The sequence below is a fragment of the Lutra lutra genome, chromosome 2 (assembly GCF_902655055.1).
Source record: "Lutra lutra chromosome 2, mLutLut1.2, whole genome shotgun sequence".
NCBI classification, from domain to species: Eukaryota; Metazoa; Chordata; class Mammalia; order Carnivora; family Mustelidae; genus Lutra; species Lutra lutra.
The window spans coordinates 185,391,597-185,408,883 of record NC_062279.1 but is presented as its reverse complement, the minus strand read 5'-3'; positions in this window follow the sequence as shown (position 1 = coordinate 185,408,883).

The following is a 17,287-nucleotide window of genomic DNA, read 5'->3' as shown; positions in this document are numbered from 1 at the left end:
CTTTACCCACAATAAGAAGAAAAGAGAGAAGACTCAAATAAAATCAGAAATGAAAGAGGAGGGGCGCCTGAGTGGCTCAGTGGGTTAAAGCCTCTGCCTTCAGCTCAGGTCATGATCCCAGGGTCCTGGGATCGAGCCCCACATCAGGCTCTCTGCTCAGTGTGGAGCCTGCTTCCTCCTCTCTCTGTCTCTCTGCCTGCTTCTCCGCCTACTTGTGATCTCTCTGTGCCAAAAAATAAATAAATAAAATCTTAAAAAAAAAAAAAAGAAAAGAAAAAAGAAAGAGGAGACATTACAACGGATACCTCAGAAATACAAAGGATCATAAGAGATTCCTATGAACAATTATCTGGTAACAAACCTAGAAGAAATAAAGTCCTAGCCTACTTAGACTCAGTCATGAAGAAATGGAAAATCTAAAAAGACCGATAATGAATAAAGAGACTGAAACAATCATCAAAAACCTCCCAACAAAGAAAAGTCCAGGACCAGATGGCTTCACAGGTGAATTCTACCAAACATTAAATGAAGAATTAATGCCAAATCTTCTCAAACTCTTCCAAAAAATTGATGAGAAGGAACATTTCCAAATTCATTTATAAGACCAGCCATTGCCCTTATGCCAAATCCAGATAAGGACAATACAAGAAAAGAAATTATAGACCAATATCCCTGATGAACATAGACACAAAAGTCCTGAACAAAATATTTGCAAACTATATGCAGCAACACATTAAAAAATTCATACATCATGATCAAGTGGGACTTATCCCTGGGATGCAAGGGTGGTTTTTACATACAAAATTAATATATGTAATATATCACATTACCAGAATGAAGACTAAAAATAGTGTGATCCTAGATCATATGATCTCAATAGATGCAGAAAAAGTAGTTGACAGAATTCAACATACTCTTATGTGAAATACTATCAACAGTTGGACATAGAAGAAATTTACCTCAACATAATAGAGGCTATATATGACAAGTACACTGCCAACATCATACACAATGGTGAAAAGCTGAAAGATTTTCTTCTGACATAAGGAATGCCCATTCACCACTTCTATTCAACATAATACTGAAGTCTGAGCCAAGGCAATTAGGCAAACAAACAAACAAACAAACAAAAAACACCAAAAAACAAAAACAAAAATAAAATCAAAACCATCCAAATCATGAAGGAAGAAGCTAAATTGTTTCTGTTTGCAGGTGACATAATCTTATTAACAGAAACCCCAACAACTACACCATAAAATTTTTAGAGCTAATAAATTGAGTAAGGTTGCAGGTACAAAATCAATATACAAAAATCAGTTGCATTTCTATACACTAACAACAAACTATCAAAAAAAGAGAGAGAGAGAGAAGAAAAGAATCCTGTTTACAACAGCATCAAAAAGAATAAAATGCTCAGGAATAAATTTAACCAAGGAGGTGAAAGACCTGTACACTGAAAACTGCAACACATTGATGAAAGAAATTGAAGAAGACAAAAATAAATGCAAATATATTGTGTTTTTCAAAGAAGTAGAGAAAAAAATCCTAAAATTCCTAGGGAACCACAAAAGATCATGAATAGCCAAAGCAATCTTGAGAAAGAAGAACAAAGCAGGAGGCATTATACTTCCTGATTTCAAACTATTACAAAGCTATAAAAATCAAACAGTATGGTACTAGAATAAAAATAGACACACAGATCAATAAAATAGAATAGAGAACTCATAAATAACGCCACACATATAAGTCAACTAAACCTCAACAAAGACACTAAGAATACACAATGTGGAAAGTACTGTCTCCTCAATGAATGGTGTTGGGGAAACTGGATAACCGCATATGAAAGAATGAAATTGACCCTTATCTTAAACCACTCACAAAGATTAACCAAAAATTGATTAAAGACTAGAATGTAAGACATGAAACCATAAAATTTCTGGACTAAAACATAGGTAAAAAGCTTCTCAACCATTCTTGCCAAAGATCTGTAGGATATGATGCTAAAAGCAGAAGCAACAAAAGCAAAAAAAATTAATGAGATTACATCAAACTCAAAAGTTTCTGCACAGCAGAGGAAAAGGGAACCTATGAAATGGGAGAAAATATTTGCAAGTCATATATAAGACAAGGAATTAATACTCAAAATATATAAGGAATTCATACAACGCAATAGCCAAAAAACAACCCAATAAAAAAGTGGACTATGAAAAGACATTTTCTCAAAGGGAATATGCAAATGGTCAACAGGTGCACGAAAAGATGTTCAATATCACTAACCATCAGGGAAATGCAAATCAAAATAATAATGAGATATGACCTCATACCTGTCAGGATAGCAGGTATCAAAAAGATAAGAGAAGTGTTTGCTAGGGTTGTAAAGAAAAGGGAACTCTTGTACACCATCGATGGGAATGTAAATTGATGCAGCCATTATGGAAAATAGAATAGGGGTTCCTCAAAACATTAAAAATAGAACTACCATATGATCTAGCAATTTCACTTCTGAGTACATATTCAGAAGAAATGAAAACAGAATATGAAAGAGATATCTGCATCCCCTATTTACTGCAGCAATATTGACAATAGCCAAAATATGGGAATAATCTATATTATATTAATATTATTATTCAGGCATAGAAAAGAAGGAAATCCTGCTTTTTAGAGCAACATGGATGAACCTTGAGGACATTACACTAAATGAAATATGCCAGACACAGAAAGAAATATTGGGCAAGATGGAAGAGGAATAGGAGACCTAAATATCCTCAGATTCCAGGAGTTCAGCTAGATAGTTATCAAACCATTCTGAACACCTACAAACTCAACAGGAGATCGAAGAGAAGAAGAGCAGCAATGCTAGGAACAGAAAAGTGACCACTTTCTGGAAGGTAGGTCATGCAGAGAAGTTAATAGGCGATATTAAGAAGAGAGACTACTGGGGGAGGGGCCAGCTCCCAGCAAACAGTAGAGCTATGGCGCAAAAAATCATAACTTTCAGAAGTCTGAGGGACGTTGCTCCAGAGGCTAAGCAGGGGGTGGAGCCCTCTCAAAGAAAGTGTAGTCTCAGGACCTGCAGGATCACAAAAAGACCAGGGATGTCTTGAGTGTGACAGAGCTCCCAGGTATTGGAGTGGGGAAGCCAGCTCCAGAGAAGGAGCCAAGGAGTGATCTCTCAACTTGTGTTTACCTTAAACCATGATCTGAGGCACAGTTGGGCCACTGTTCTTTGAGCAGGGACCCCACAAGTGGCACATCTGGAGAGACTCTCCCCTTTCCTCCTCTGGGAGGAGTGGCACGGGAGTGTGCAGGAGGAATCTGCTGGGTTTGGAGACTCCAAACGACGCCTAGCACCAAAGACAGACATGCTAGGTCACAGGCTGGGTGAGCATGGAGCACAGCTGGAGACCTGGGAGACGAGAGGGATTGACTGCTTTTCTCTGAGGGCTCACTGAGGAGTGGGGCCCTGAGCTCTCAGCTCCTATAAGGCCAGAGACTGGGAGGCTGCCATCTTCATTCTCATCCTCCAAAGCTGTACAGAAAGCATTCAGGGAACAAAAGCTACTGAGAGTGAACCTGAGCAGGTTACTTAGCTGGGCCCCTGGCAAGGGTGGTGCAATTCCTTCTCAGGCAAAGACATTTGAGAATCACTGCAACAGGCCCCTCACCCAGAAGATCAGCAAAAACATCCAACCAAGAGCAAGTTCACCAATCAATAAGAATTGTGGAACTCCAGAGCTAGGGGAAATCAACACATAGACTTCACATTTTTCCCCATGATCCTTTAGTCTTTCAAAGATAAATTTTTCTAATTTTATTGTTTTATTATTCTATTTTTAAAATTTTTCCCTCTTTCCTATTTTACCCTTTTTTAACTCTTTTATCTTATCAATACCTTTTTAAAAAATCTTTTTAAATTTTCACTGTCATAGTCATATTCTATCCCTTCATTATATTTAACCTTATTTTTTATATACATATAGGTTTTTCTTTCTTTAAAATTTTGGGATACAGTTTCTTCTAAAAGATCAAAATATACCCTAAATTTAGCACATGGCTTTGTTTTTGTCCCCAGCCTGGTCACAATCTTTCTCTTTCTTTCTTTCTTTCTTTCTTTCTTTCTTTCTTTTTTCTTTCTTTTTTCAACCAACTTCTTATCTTATCAATTCCTTTCTTAGAATATTTTTAAATTTTCATCTTTACATCTTTACAGTCATATTCCATCCTTTCATTGTGTTTACCCTTATGTGTGTGTGTGTGTGTGTGTGTGTGTGTGTGTGTGTGTGTATTTTTTCTTTCTTTAAAATTTTGGAAGACAGTCTTTTCTAACAGACCATAAATACACCCAAAAACAAGTGGGTATCTCTGTTCTGTTCACCAGTCTAATATAGATAGATAGGTAGATATATAGATAGTTTTTTTTTTCTTCTTTCTTTTCCCCCTGGTTTTGGGTTTCTTCCAATTTGGTAGTGTATATTTTTCTGGGCTCAATGCTACCCTTTTAGTATTTTGTTCCCTCATTCATCTATTCTTATCTGGATAAAATGACAAGGCAGAAAACCCTCAAAAAAAGAAAAAAAAAAAAGAACAAGAGGCAGTACCAACGGCTAGGGACCTAATCAATATGGACATTAGTAGGATGTTAGAATTAGAGTTCAGAATGATGATTATCAAGGTGCTAATTGGGCTCAAAAAAGCATGGAAAATACTAGAGAATCCCTTTCTGGAGAAATAAAATCCCTTTCTGAAGAAATAAAAGAACTAAAATCTAACAAAATTGAAATTTAAAAAAAAGCTATTAATGATGTGCAATCAAAAATGGAGGCTCTTACTGCTAGGATAAGTGAGGTAGAAGAGAGAATTAATAATACAGAAGACCAAATGATGGAGAATAAAGAAGCTGAGAAAAAGAGAGGTAAACAACTACTGGACCATGAGGGGGAGAATTTGAGAAATAAGTGATAACATAAGACAAAACAATATTAGAATAATTTGGATCCCAGAAGAAGAGAGAGAGGAGTAGAAGGTATATTAGAGCAAATTATAACAGAGAATTTTGCTAATTTGGCAAGGGAACAAGCATCAAAATCCAGGAGGCACAGAGAACCCCCTCAAAATCAATAAAATAGGTCAACATCCTGTCATCTAATAGTAAAATTTACAAGTCTCAGTGACAAAGAGAAAATCCTGAAAGAAGTTCGGGACAAGATGTCTGTAACATAAAATGGTAGAAATATTAGATTGGCAGCAGACCTATCCACAGAGACCTGGCAGGCCAGAAAGGACTGGCATGATATATTCAGAGCATTAAACAAGAAAAATAAGCAGCCAGGAATATTAGATCTAGCTAGGCTGTCATTGAAAATAAAAGAAGAGATAAAAACCTTCCAGGACAAACGAAAACTGAAAGAATTTGCAAACACCAAACCAACCATACAAGAAATATTGAAAGGGGTCCTCTAAGCAAAGAGAGAGCCTAAAAGAAGCAGACCAGAAAGGAACAGAGACAATATACAGTAACAGTCACCTTACAGGCAATACAATGGCACTAAATTCATATCTTTCAATAGTTACCCTGACTGTAAATGGGCTAAATGCCTCAACACCCAATCAAAAGACACAGAGTATCAGAATGGATAAAAAACAAAACAAAACAAAAACAAAACAACAACAACAAAAAACCCATCAATGTGCTGTCTACAAGAAACTCATTTTGGACCCAAAGATACCTCCAGATTTAAAGTGAGGGGGTAAAAAACAATTTACTATGCTAACAGACATCAAAAGAAAGCTGGGTTGCCAATCCTTATATCAGATAAATTAGATTTTAAGCCAAAGACTATAATAAGAGATGAGGAAGGACACTATATCATAAAGGGTCTGTCCAACAAGAAGATCTAACAATTTAAAATATCTATGCCCCTAACATAGGAACAGCCAATTATATAAACCAATTAATAACAAAATCAAAGAAACACCTCAACAATAGTACAATAATAGTAGGAGACTTTAACACCCCATCACTGAAATGGACAGATCATCTAAGCAAAAGATCAACAAGGAAATAAAGGTTTTAAATGACACACTGCACTAGATGGACATCACAGGTATATTCAGAACATTCCATCCCAAAGCAACAGAATGCAGATTCTTCTCTAGTGCACATGGAACATTCTCCAGAATAGATCACATACTGAGTCACAAATCAGGTCTCAGATCCCACATCAGTGTGATCCCAAAAGACTGGGATCATTCCCTGCATAATTTCAGACCACAATGCTTTGAAACTAAAACTCAACCACAAGAGGAAAGTTGGAAAGAACTCAAATACATGGAGGCTAAAGAGGATCCTACTAAAGAATAAATGGGTCAACCAGGAAACTAAAGAATTAAAAAAAATTGATGGAAACAAATGGAAATGAAAACACAACTGTTCAAAATCTTTGGGACACAGCAAAGTCTGTCCCAAGAGGAAAGTATACAGCAATACAAGTCTTTCTCAAGAAACAAGAAAGGTATCAAGTACACAATCTAACCCTATACCTAAAGGAACTGGAGAAAGAACAGCAAAGAAAGCCTAAACCCAGCAGGAGAAGAGAAATAATGAAGAACAGAGCTTAAACCAATGAAATAGAGATCAAAAGAACAGTAGAACAAATCAACAAAACTGGGAGCTTGTTCTTTGAATGAATTAATAAGATTGATAAACCCCTGGCCAGACTTATCCAAAAGAAAAGAGAAAGGATCCAAGTTAATAAAATCAGGAATGACAGAGGAGAGATCACAATCAACACCAAAGAAGTACAAACAATTATAAGAACATATTGTGAGCAACTATACACCATTAAATTTGACAATCTGGAAGAAATGGATGCATTCCTAGAGATGTATAAACTACCAAAACTGAACCAGGAAGAAATAGAAAACCTGAACAGACCTATAACCAGTAAGGAGATTGAAGCAGTCATCAAAAATCTCCCAACAAACAAGAGCCCAGGGCCAGGGGGCTTCCCAGGGGAATTCTACCAAACATTTAAAGAAGAACTAATTCCTATTCTCCTGAAACTGTTCCAAAAAATAGAAATGGAAGGAAAACTTCCAAACTCATTTTATGAGGCCAGCATCACCTTGATCCCCAAACCAGACAAAAACCCCATCAAAAAGGAGATCAATATCCTTGATGAACACAGATGCAAAAATTCTCACCAAAATAGTAGCCAATAGGATCCAACAATACATTAAAAGGATTATTCACCACAATCAAGTGGGATTTACTCCTGAGCTGCAAGGTTGGTTCAATATCCGCAAATCAATCAGTGCAATACAATACTTTAATAAAAGAAAGAACAAGATCCATATGATACTCTCAATGGATGCTGAAAAAGCATTTGACAAAGTACAGCATCCTTTCTTGATCAAAACCATTCCAAGTGTAAGGATAGTACATACCTCAATATCATCAAACCCATCTATGAAAAACCCACAGCAAATATCATTCTGAATGAGGAAAAACTGAGAGCTTTGCCTCTAAGGTCAGGAACATGGCAGGGGTTTCCACTATCACCACTGCTCTTCAACATAGTACTAGAAGTCCTAGCCTCAGCAATCAGACAACAAAAAGGAAATAAAAGGCATCCGAATTGGCAAAGAAGAAGTCAAACTATCACTCTTTGCAGATGATAGGATACTTTATGTGAAAAACCCAAAAACTCCACCCCAAAACTGCTAGAACTCATATAGACATTCAGTAAGTGGCAGGATATAAAATCAATGCACAGAAATCAGTTGCATTTCTATATACCAACAGCAAGACAGAAGAAAGAGAAATTAAGGAGTTGATCCCATTTACAGTTGTACCCAAAACAATAAGATACCTAGGAATAAGCCTGACCAAAGAGGCAAAAAATCTGTACTCAGAAAACTATAAAGTACTCATGAAAGAAATTGAGGAAGACACAAAGAAATGGAAAAACATTCTATGCTCATGGATTGGAAGAACAAATATTGGGAAAATGTCTATGCTACCTAAAGCAATCTACATATTTAATGCAATTCCTATCAAAATACCATCAACTCTTTCCAACAAATGGAACAAATAATCCTAAAATTTATATGGAACCAGAAAAGATCCGAAATAGCCAGAAGAATGTTGAAAAAGAAAACCAAAGTTGGTGACATCACAATTCCAGACTTTAAGCTCCATTACAAAGCTATAATCATCAAGACAGTATGGTACTGGCACAAAAACAGACACATAGATCAATGAAACAGAACAGAGAGCCCAGAAATTGACCCTCAACTCTATGGTCAACTAATCTTCGACAAAGCAGGAAATAATGTCCAATGGAAAAAAGACAGTTTCTTCAACAAATGGTATTGGGAAAATTGGACAGCCACATGCAGAAGAATGAAAGTAGACCATTTCCTAACACAGCACACAAAAAATAGACTCAAAATGGATGAAATACCTCAATGTGAGACAGGAATCCATCAAAATCCTTGAAGAGAACACAGGCAGCAACCTTTTTGACCTTAGCGGCACCAACTTCTTGCTAGAAACATCACTAAAGGCAAGGGAAGCAAGGGCAAAAATGAACTATTAGGACTTCATCAAGATCAAAAGCTTTTGCACAGCAAAGGAAACAGTCAACAAAACTAAAGGCCACCGACAGAATGGGAGAAGATATTTCAAATAACATATCAGATAAAGGGCTAATATCAAAAATCTATAAAGAACTTATCAAAGTCAACACCCAAAGAACAAATGATCCAATCAAGAAATGGGCAGAAGACATGAACAGACATTTCTGCAAAGAAGACATCCAAATGGTCAACAGACATGAAAACGTGCTCAACATCACTTGGCATCAGGGAAATACAAATCCAAATCACAGTGAGATACCATCTCACACCAGTCAGAATGGCTAAAAATTAACAAGTCAGGAAGTGACAGATGCTGGCGAGAATGCACAGAAAGAGGAAACCTCTTATACTGTTGGTGGGATTGCAAGCTGGTGCAGCCACTCTGGGAACCAGTATGGAGGTTCCTCAAAAAGTTTAAAATAGAGCTACCCTTCGACCCAGCAATCACATTACTGGGTACTTACCCTAAAGATACAAATGTAGGCATCTGAAGGGGCACATGCACCCGAATGTTTATAGCAGCAATGTCCACAATAGCCAAACTACAGAAAGAACCTAGATGTCCATCAACAGATGAATGGACAAAAAAGACGTGTCATATATACACAATGGAATACTATGCAGCCATCAAAAAATTAAATCTTGGGGCAACTGGATGGCTCAATGGGTTAAAGCCTCTGCCTTCAGCTCAGGTCATGATCCCAGGGTTCTGGGATCGAGCCCCGCATTGGGCTCTCTGCTCAGCAGGGAGCCTGCTTCCCTTCCTCTCTCTTTGCCTGCCTCTCTGCCTACTTGTGATCTCTGTCTGTCAAATAAATAAATAAAATCTTTAAAAAAAAAATTAAATCTTGCCCTTTGCAACGACATGGATGGAACTAGAGGGTATTATGCCAAGCGAAATAAGTCAGTCAGAGAAAGACAATTATCATATGATCTCTCTGATGTGAGGAATTTGAGAGGCAGGGCAGGGGGTCATGGGGAGCAGGGAGGGAACAAATGAAATGAGATGGGACCAGGGAGGGAGACACCATAAGAGACTCTTAATCTCAGGAAACAAACAAAGGGTTGCTAGAGGGGAAGGGGTGAGAAGGATGGGGTGGCTGAGTGATGGACATTGGGGAGGGTATGTGCTATGGTGAATGATGTGAATTGTGTAAGACTGAGGATTCACAAACCTGTACCCCTGAAGCAAATAATACATTATATGTTAATTTTAAAAAGGGGAAGAAATAATGTATGATCTCACTTATATGTGGAATAAAAAAAAAAAAAAAGGTATACTCAGAGTCAGAAAGTAAACCAACCCCTGGTGGTTTCCAGGGATGGAGGTTGGAGAAATGGGGAAGATATTGGTCACAGGATACAAACTTTAGTTATAAGAATAAGGTCGGGGGATCTAATGTCTAGCATGGTGATTACAGTTAATAATACTGTATTGTATACTTAAAGTTTGCTAAGAAAGTAGATCTCAAGTGTTGTTACTACACATACACATACATGCACACACAGAGAAAATGGAAACAATTTATTTTTCTTTTTAACTAATGTTCTTTTAAGAAAAAGAAAAAAGATTTTTTAGAAGTAACCCCTTTTCCCTCCTTACTACATTGATCTAATTGATTTATTCATAGCGTTAATTCTGATAAAATCTGAAATGTCCTTGTTTATGCACTTGTCTCTGTCCCCCTAAGTGATCATCACTTACCTGGAAGGCTGGACCTTAACTATTCGGTTTGCTCTTGTATTCTCATAGCTAGAACAAAATTTGGTTTCAATAAATGTTTGCTACATGAGTGACTGAGTAAGTGAGTGAATGAATGAATGAATGAATGAATGAGTTAGTTAGATTAGCCATCTGAATGAGCTGTCTAGACCAGACGTCGCCATCTCCTCATGTATCTGTCTGATACACAGTTCTCTTCCCTGTTAGAAAGGGGGTTGGGTTTCACAAACAGCTATGTGAATTTTGTTGAGCAAAACACAGGCAGACTGTGGGTGGTGGTGAGTTCTGAATCATCAATTAAAATCAAGACACAATGGCCAGGCCATCAGAGGCTTGGAGGTGGGTGTTTTGGGAAGAAATGGCCAGCTGTGGATTAGGGCAGCTAGGGATGGGACATTTGATCCCACAAAAGATGTGCCTGATGTGGTTTGGGGTGTGTGTGTGTGTGTGTGTGTGTGTGTGTGTAGTGAAAAGATTGTTCCTTAGACCCTAGGTAGGTAGAATCCTCATAGAGAATCTATCCTCAGGGTAAATGCCAGTTGGGAAGGGAAGCCGCTCAGAGAGGCTAGACTGTGTGTATGGTGTGAAACGTCCTTTACACACCCTCCATGACTCGGTGTTTCATCTGGGCTGGACTCTGTTTTCCTGCAGGGTGCCAATTTCATCATTCAGGAGTTGCTAAGCAAAGTCCTCGCACTTGACCTTTGCTCTTACAGAGGTAAGGTTCCCTTTCTGGGCTTGTGTGCTGGGAGCAGCGAAGACTCGTCAACACAAACAGCAGACCGCCCGTTTTTCCTGAAATGAAGTAGATGAGGTCTTGAATGCAGGTGGGGGTTCGGGCCTTTTGAGAGAGCAGTTTTCCTGGCAGCAAAGACTTCTCGGGGGGACCTACCTGTTCAGAGCGACAGGGAGAGAAAGCTGTGGCACTGTCCCTGACCTTCAGCCTCCATTCCACCCCTCCCCATTCCAGTCACAAGGCCATGCACGGGGAGCCAAGCACCTCACCATGGGGCTGGGATGACATAAAAGGCAATAAACACTGGCTGCAGAAGTGTGGCTGTTTCATTCAGCCACAGGGTGACTCATTTTCAAGAAACTCTTTTTGTTTTGATTTTTAATCAAAATTATCGTCAGCCTTTATGTATATATTTTAAGTAGGAGGAAGGCAGGAAGTTGCATACCAGGAATCTTTTAAAAGTCCAAACTTTTAGGGCGCCTGGGTAGCTCCGTGGGTTAAAGCCTCTGCCTTCTGCTCAGGTCATGATCTCAGGGTCCTGGGATCGAGTCCCACATCGGGCTCTCTGCTTGGCAGGGAGCCTGCTTCCTCCTCTCTCTCTCTCTCTCTCTCTGCCTGCCTCTCTGCCTGTGATTTCTGTCTGTCAAATAAATAAATAAAATCTTAAAAAAAAAAAAAGTCCAAACTTTCTCATTATGAGCTGCTTTTCTGACAACAGTTGTTAGCCTTAGCTGTGTATGTCACTTTTTCCAAAAAGGGCCCGAAGGCAAGAAACATGTGCAGTTGTATTGCATATATTATAAGAGACAGAATGATTTGGATTTAAATTCAACATCTGTAATTACTTTGCATTGATACAATAACAAGGGTATTTTCTTGCATGGATTGTAGTTATTTAATGTTATTAGGAAAAGTCAAATGTTGGATTACCCACTTCTCCTTTCCTTTTCATTTTGGTAAAGTGAATAGATCTATGGACCTGAACATGAGCTGAACACCAGGAATTAGGTCTACAGGGGCTCCAGCAAAGGTCCAAATGAAGAATAGTGTCAGACTGAGTATCGCACAGACTAGCACTCTGTAGTTAGTCATCTTGTTCGCTCTGGAGTCTTACCCATCCCTGCCCTATCTCAAAGAAACAAGATTCAGTTCACTTAAGATTAAATTGATGGGAACTAGTCAGCCATATTGATTGTACTTAAGATTTAACATACTGGAAAGACATCACTATAATCTGGAAATTGTAATGGTGGGAAGAAAGAGAAGGGAAGTTAGGAAGCAATTCAGAGGGAAAATGCAGTAATCATATAAACAGAAGACTCATTGGAATATCGAGGAAGAAAGTATGGAGGAGTGGTTTTTAAGTGATGTCTGACTGCACTCACGCAACACTGAACACGTGGACTGCCCAGCTCATCTTGCTCAAGTGATCTGCGGGGCAAGAGAGGTGAAGGTCAAGGCAGAGCAGCTGGCCTGCCCACAATCCCCTCTCGGCTGGGGCAAGGTTGACCCTTTCCACCAGCTGATTTGCCATGTCTCATAAAGGAACACCAAGACCAGGAAGAAAACAGTGTACGATGGACACAGATATCTCCACTTATGGGACAGGCTCTTCCCCAAGTGTAAAACTGGGTCTATTCTCTGGCCATCTGATGTTTAGATGTTACAAACAAATTTTTAGGAGGACCACTTTATTTATGGAGGCGACTGCTGACATTGTGTTTAATAGGTAGAATTAACTAGAATGGAACATGAGTATAGTGGGGTTTAGGAGGTCAAGGACAAAAACACAAGCTCAAGATAACCCCTAGACCTGCTCACAAATGCCTAAACTATTGAATATTGAAGGAAAATGAGAGTGAAAACTAGTCTTTATTAAATACCAAGAACCTCAAATGTATGGTTTCATTTGCTCCAGATAGCAATTCCATATGTAACATGATTCTTATCCCCTTGTTACAAGATGGACAGTGAGACCCAGACAGACAGTGATAGTTGGTTTTGTCTGTCAACTTCATGGAGCCACAGTGCCTAGATATTTGGTCAAACATTATTCTGGGTGTGTCTGTGAGGGAATTTTGGATGACGTTAACATTTAAACCGATAGCCTAACTAAAGCAAAATTGTCCTCTCTAAAGTGGTGGGCCTTGTGTAGTCAGTTGAAGGCCCAAAAGGAGCAAAAAGGCTGACCTTTCTCTGAGTAACAAAGAATTCCTCCTAACTGGCTGCCTTCAATCTGTGACATAGGATTTTTCCTGCCTTTGGATTTAAACGGAAACCTTGACTCTTCCTGGGTTGTGAGCCTGCTAGGGTTTGAGCTGGAACACCACCAATGGCTCTCCTGGGTCTGCAGCTGGCTAACTCACCCTTCAGACCTTGGAACTTAGCCTCCAGAATCACATGAGCCAATTCCTTATAATAAATCTCTATATGTATCTCATATATGTACATGTATACATGTATCCTATCGATCTGTTTTTCTGGATAACCCAGCTTAAGCACATGCTCAGAGTGAGGCAGATGGTGAGCTCCAAGCCAGAATTCCAACCCAAGTCTGGCTGGTTCACTTTAAATTCCTGTTGAAAGGTAAATAGGTAATAAGATATTCAGCTGAGGGCAATTTTAGACTTGTATGATTTTACGTGGTGAGAGGGCAATGGTATAAATATCAGAACACAGACACCTAAAATGAATAGACAAGAATGTTGGGGGAGGCTAAAGGGTGCAGCAACCTCAAATTTCTGCTGGGTTGACCGTCTTATATGAGATCTTGAACAATGCAGTCAGACCCTTGAACAACACAACTGCACAGGTCCATTTACATACGGATTTTTTTTATAACACAGTACTATAAAGGCATTTTCTATTTCTTATGATTTTCCTTTTTTTTTTCTCTTAAACATTTGATATATTCATGAGAGAGATCAAGTGAGAGAGAGCACAAGCAGAAGGAGTGGGAGAAGCAGGGAGCCCAACTCAGGGCTCGATCCCAGGACCCTGGGATCATGACCTGAGCTGAAGGCAGACACTTAACTGACTCAGCCACCCAGGCTCCCCTCCTTATGATTTTCTTAATAACATTATCTTTTCTGCAGCATACTTTGCCGTAGGAATACCGTATGTGACATCTGTAACATACAAAATATGTTTAAATTAACTTTATGTTGTCAGTAAGATCTTCAGTCAACAATAAGGTTACTAGTAGTTAAGTTTGGGGGGAGTCAAAGTTATATATGGATTTTTGACCATGTGGGGGGGTCAATACCCCCAACCATCACATTGTTCAAAGGTCAATTCTACTGTTAACCACCATTTTCCAAGCTCCTCCTGAAGGCAAGCACTTCACACACAACCAGTGTTTATAATAACCTTGCAGGTAGATATTAGTGTTCCAAATTTGCGTAGAGGTTCACACAGTTGGGAAGTGGCAGAGGCAGGATACAAACTCAGGTCTCTCTGGCTGCAGAGCCCATGTTATTCCCATGAGATCTGACCTCCTCTTTGGGCACCTGATCCTTAAGCAACATACTTTCAACACTGGCCCCCCACCCTTAATATTTTAATTGGTACTGATCCTCCTTGCAGGACAGTAAGTAGCCAGGTATATGTAGAATATGACATATATATTATATAATTTCCTAAGCCAAATCCTGTATTAAATTCAGACTTATTATCCAAGCAATCAGTAGGTGAGGATCCTGGCTACAGAAAGAAAGGGAAACCAAGAAGGGGAAGAAATTAGATCAAGGCTGAGATGTTCACAGCAACTCATGCTAAACAGGTGCTTGCTAATAATAACTTTGTTCATGTGAATTATAAAAGTATAGGTTCTGAAAATATAAGATAAATCTTATCCACTTAGAAGTTCTGACTGAGCCTTAATAATCGCAAAAGAACCATTGTCACAGAGCCAGTGAATCAACAGTGTAAAGCCTTTATTTTGTATGGGGCTTTGCCGTAAGCTTCATGAGGAACTGAAGGGTGCAGGGCAATGGTCCCTGATGGGAGATAGAATAAAAACAAAAATAATAAAATATATTTATGCATATCCTATTTCATGGAACTTAGGATGGTAACAACCATACGATTCAAGTGGCTTTACGTACCACAAAGAAAGAAAACGTGCTAATGAATATAATTGGGAGAAGCCACTCATTATAAACTATCCTGAGTTCAGAAATATTGAAATGCAGGAAAAAGCGTGTCTTAGAATCAAATAAATATTACATATAGCAGAGAGAGAGAGGAAAGAGAACTCATTAATGTTCATCTCCAAGGCCAAGAGTCAAAAGAAGTATTTAGATAACCATCTCTGAATTCAAATGTAGCCATCTCTAATTGTTATATGTCAACATCAGATTCACTGTGACACAATTATTAAATATTAAGAAAATATCAACCATATTTTTCCCATGAGAATATTTTCAACTGTACGGCAAAAAAGGAAGATGTCTCAAACACAAATTTGTTCCAAGTTTGTATCTGCTAGTTCCTATGAGATTTCTGTAATGAAAATTAAAATCAAGTTGCATGTTTCCTTTGCCCGTTTTCTCCTTTTTTTTTCATGATGCACTCATTGTTTAAAAGAAAAATTCTCCATACATTAAAAAAAATGTTTTTGCCACTCAGAAATGTCTTTCTATAGGTCATTTTTTTTTTAAAGATTTTATTTATTTATTTGACAGAGAGAAATCACAAGTAAGCAGAGAGGCAGGCAGAGAGAGAGGAGGAAGCAGGCTCCCTGCTGAGCAGTAAGCCCGATGTGGGGCTCGAACCCAGGACCTGGGATCATGACCTGAGCCGAAGGCAGCGGCTTAACCCACTGAGCTACCCAGGCGCCCCTCTATAGGTCATTCTTGTTCACTAACATCATTCTAATCTCCCATCATGGAACTGAGAGTCTGAAAATGTCAACATTATATGTCAAGAACTTCAAAGACATAGATTTCTACGTTGGACATTGCAGTTCTGAGACAGTGAAGTGTACTTTATGAAGAAATATGCTATATTATAACCTTTGTGCTATGGGCATCTGTAACTCAGCAGGCTTGAGTGGCCTTCTGGGGGATTGAACATACCATTCTTCACTCAAACCTCCTCTCTGAAACCTGGGAAATACTCTCCCGCTAGATAATTTGGTCTCCTTATTTACAATAATTTTAACCAAAAAATGTTAGAAGTTTAATTAAGCTAAGGGAAAGGAAAACTCATGGCCATTACTTTTTCAGCAGATGACATGGTTACCGAATGTTCTCTAATATGGCAGTTGCTTGAAACCTCTTGAGGAAATTATCTTTCTATTTGGGGTCCTCAGGGATATGAGTGCCACACTCTCTTAGTGTGAACTGCTCACCTTCCTAACTGGCACAGTCATCCGAGTGGTGTGAATTGCTGTTTTTTCCCACCACCCTTGGGTGTCCCAGGACAGTGGTTCTTAGTACAATTTTCTGCTCACCGCATGGCAGTTGTTGGATGAGGTTGCCATAAAAGACATAACTCCTTTTTGCATTTCCAGATTATTCATCCATTAGATCACATATTAAGTACCCTCTATTTGTTAGACAACTCTTCTACGCATTGGGATTACACATGGAAAAATGCTGTCTCTGCCTTCATGGAGTTCATTTCAGTGAGAAGAGACAGAAAATAAGCAAATATTTAAGTAAACATACAATGTGACAGATTATAGTAAGTGCTATGGAAAAAAGGAAAGCCAAGTAAAAGGGCAAGGAAAGGGACTTACTGCTGAGGGCTCCATCAGTAAGAGGATTTTTTTAAAAAAAGATTTTTAGGGGCACCTGGGTGGCTCAGTGGGTTAAAGCCTCTGCCTTTGGCTCAGGTCATGATCCCAGGGTCCTAGGATTGAGCCCTGCATCAGTTTCTCTGCTCAGTGGGGAGCCTGCTTCCTCCTCTCTCTCTCTGCCTGCCTCTCTGCCTGCTTGTGATCTCTGTCAAATAAATAAATAAAATCTTAAAAAAATATATTTTTATTTATTTTTTTATTTGAGTAGGGGGAGGGGCAGAGGGAGAGAGAAAGGCAGACTCCCTGCTGAGCAGGGCTCACCCAGGGCTCTATCCCAAGATCCCGGGATCACAACCTGAGCCAAAGACAGACGTTTAAACAACTGAGCCACCCAAGTACCCCAGTAAGAGGATTTTTGAGCAGAGACCTAAAGATAGTGATGTTA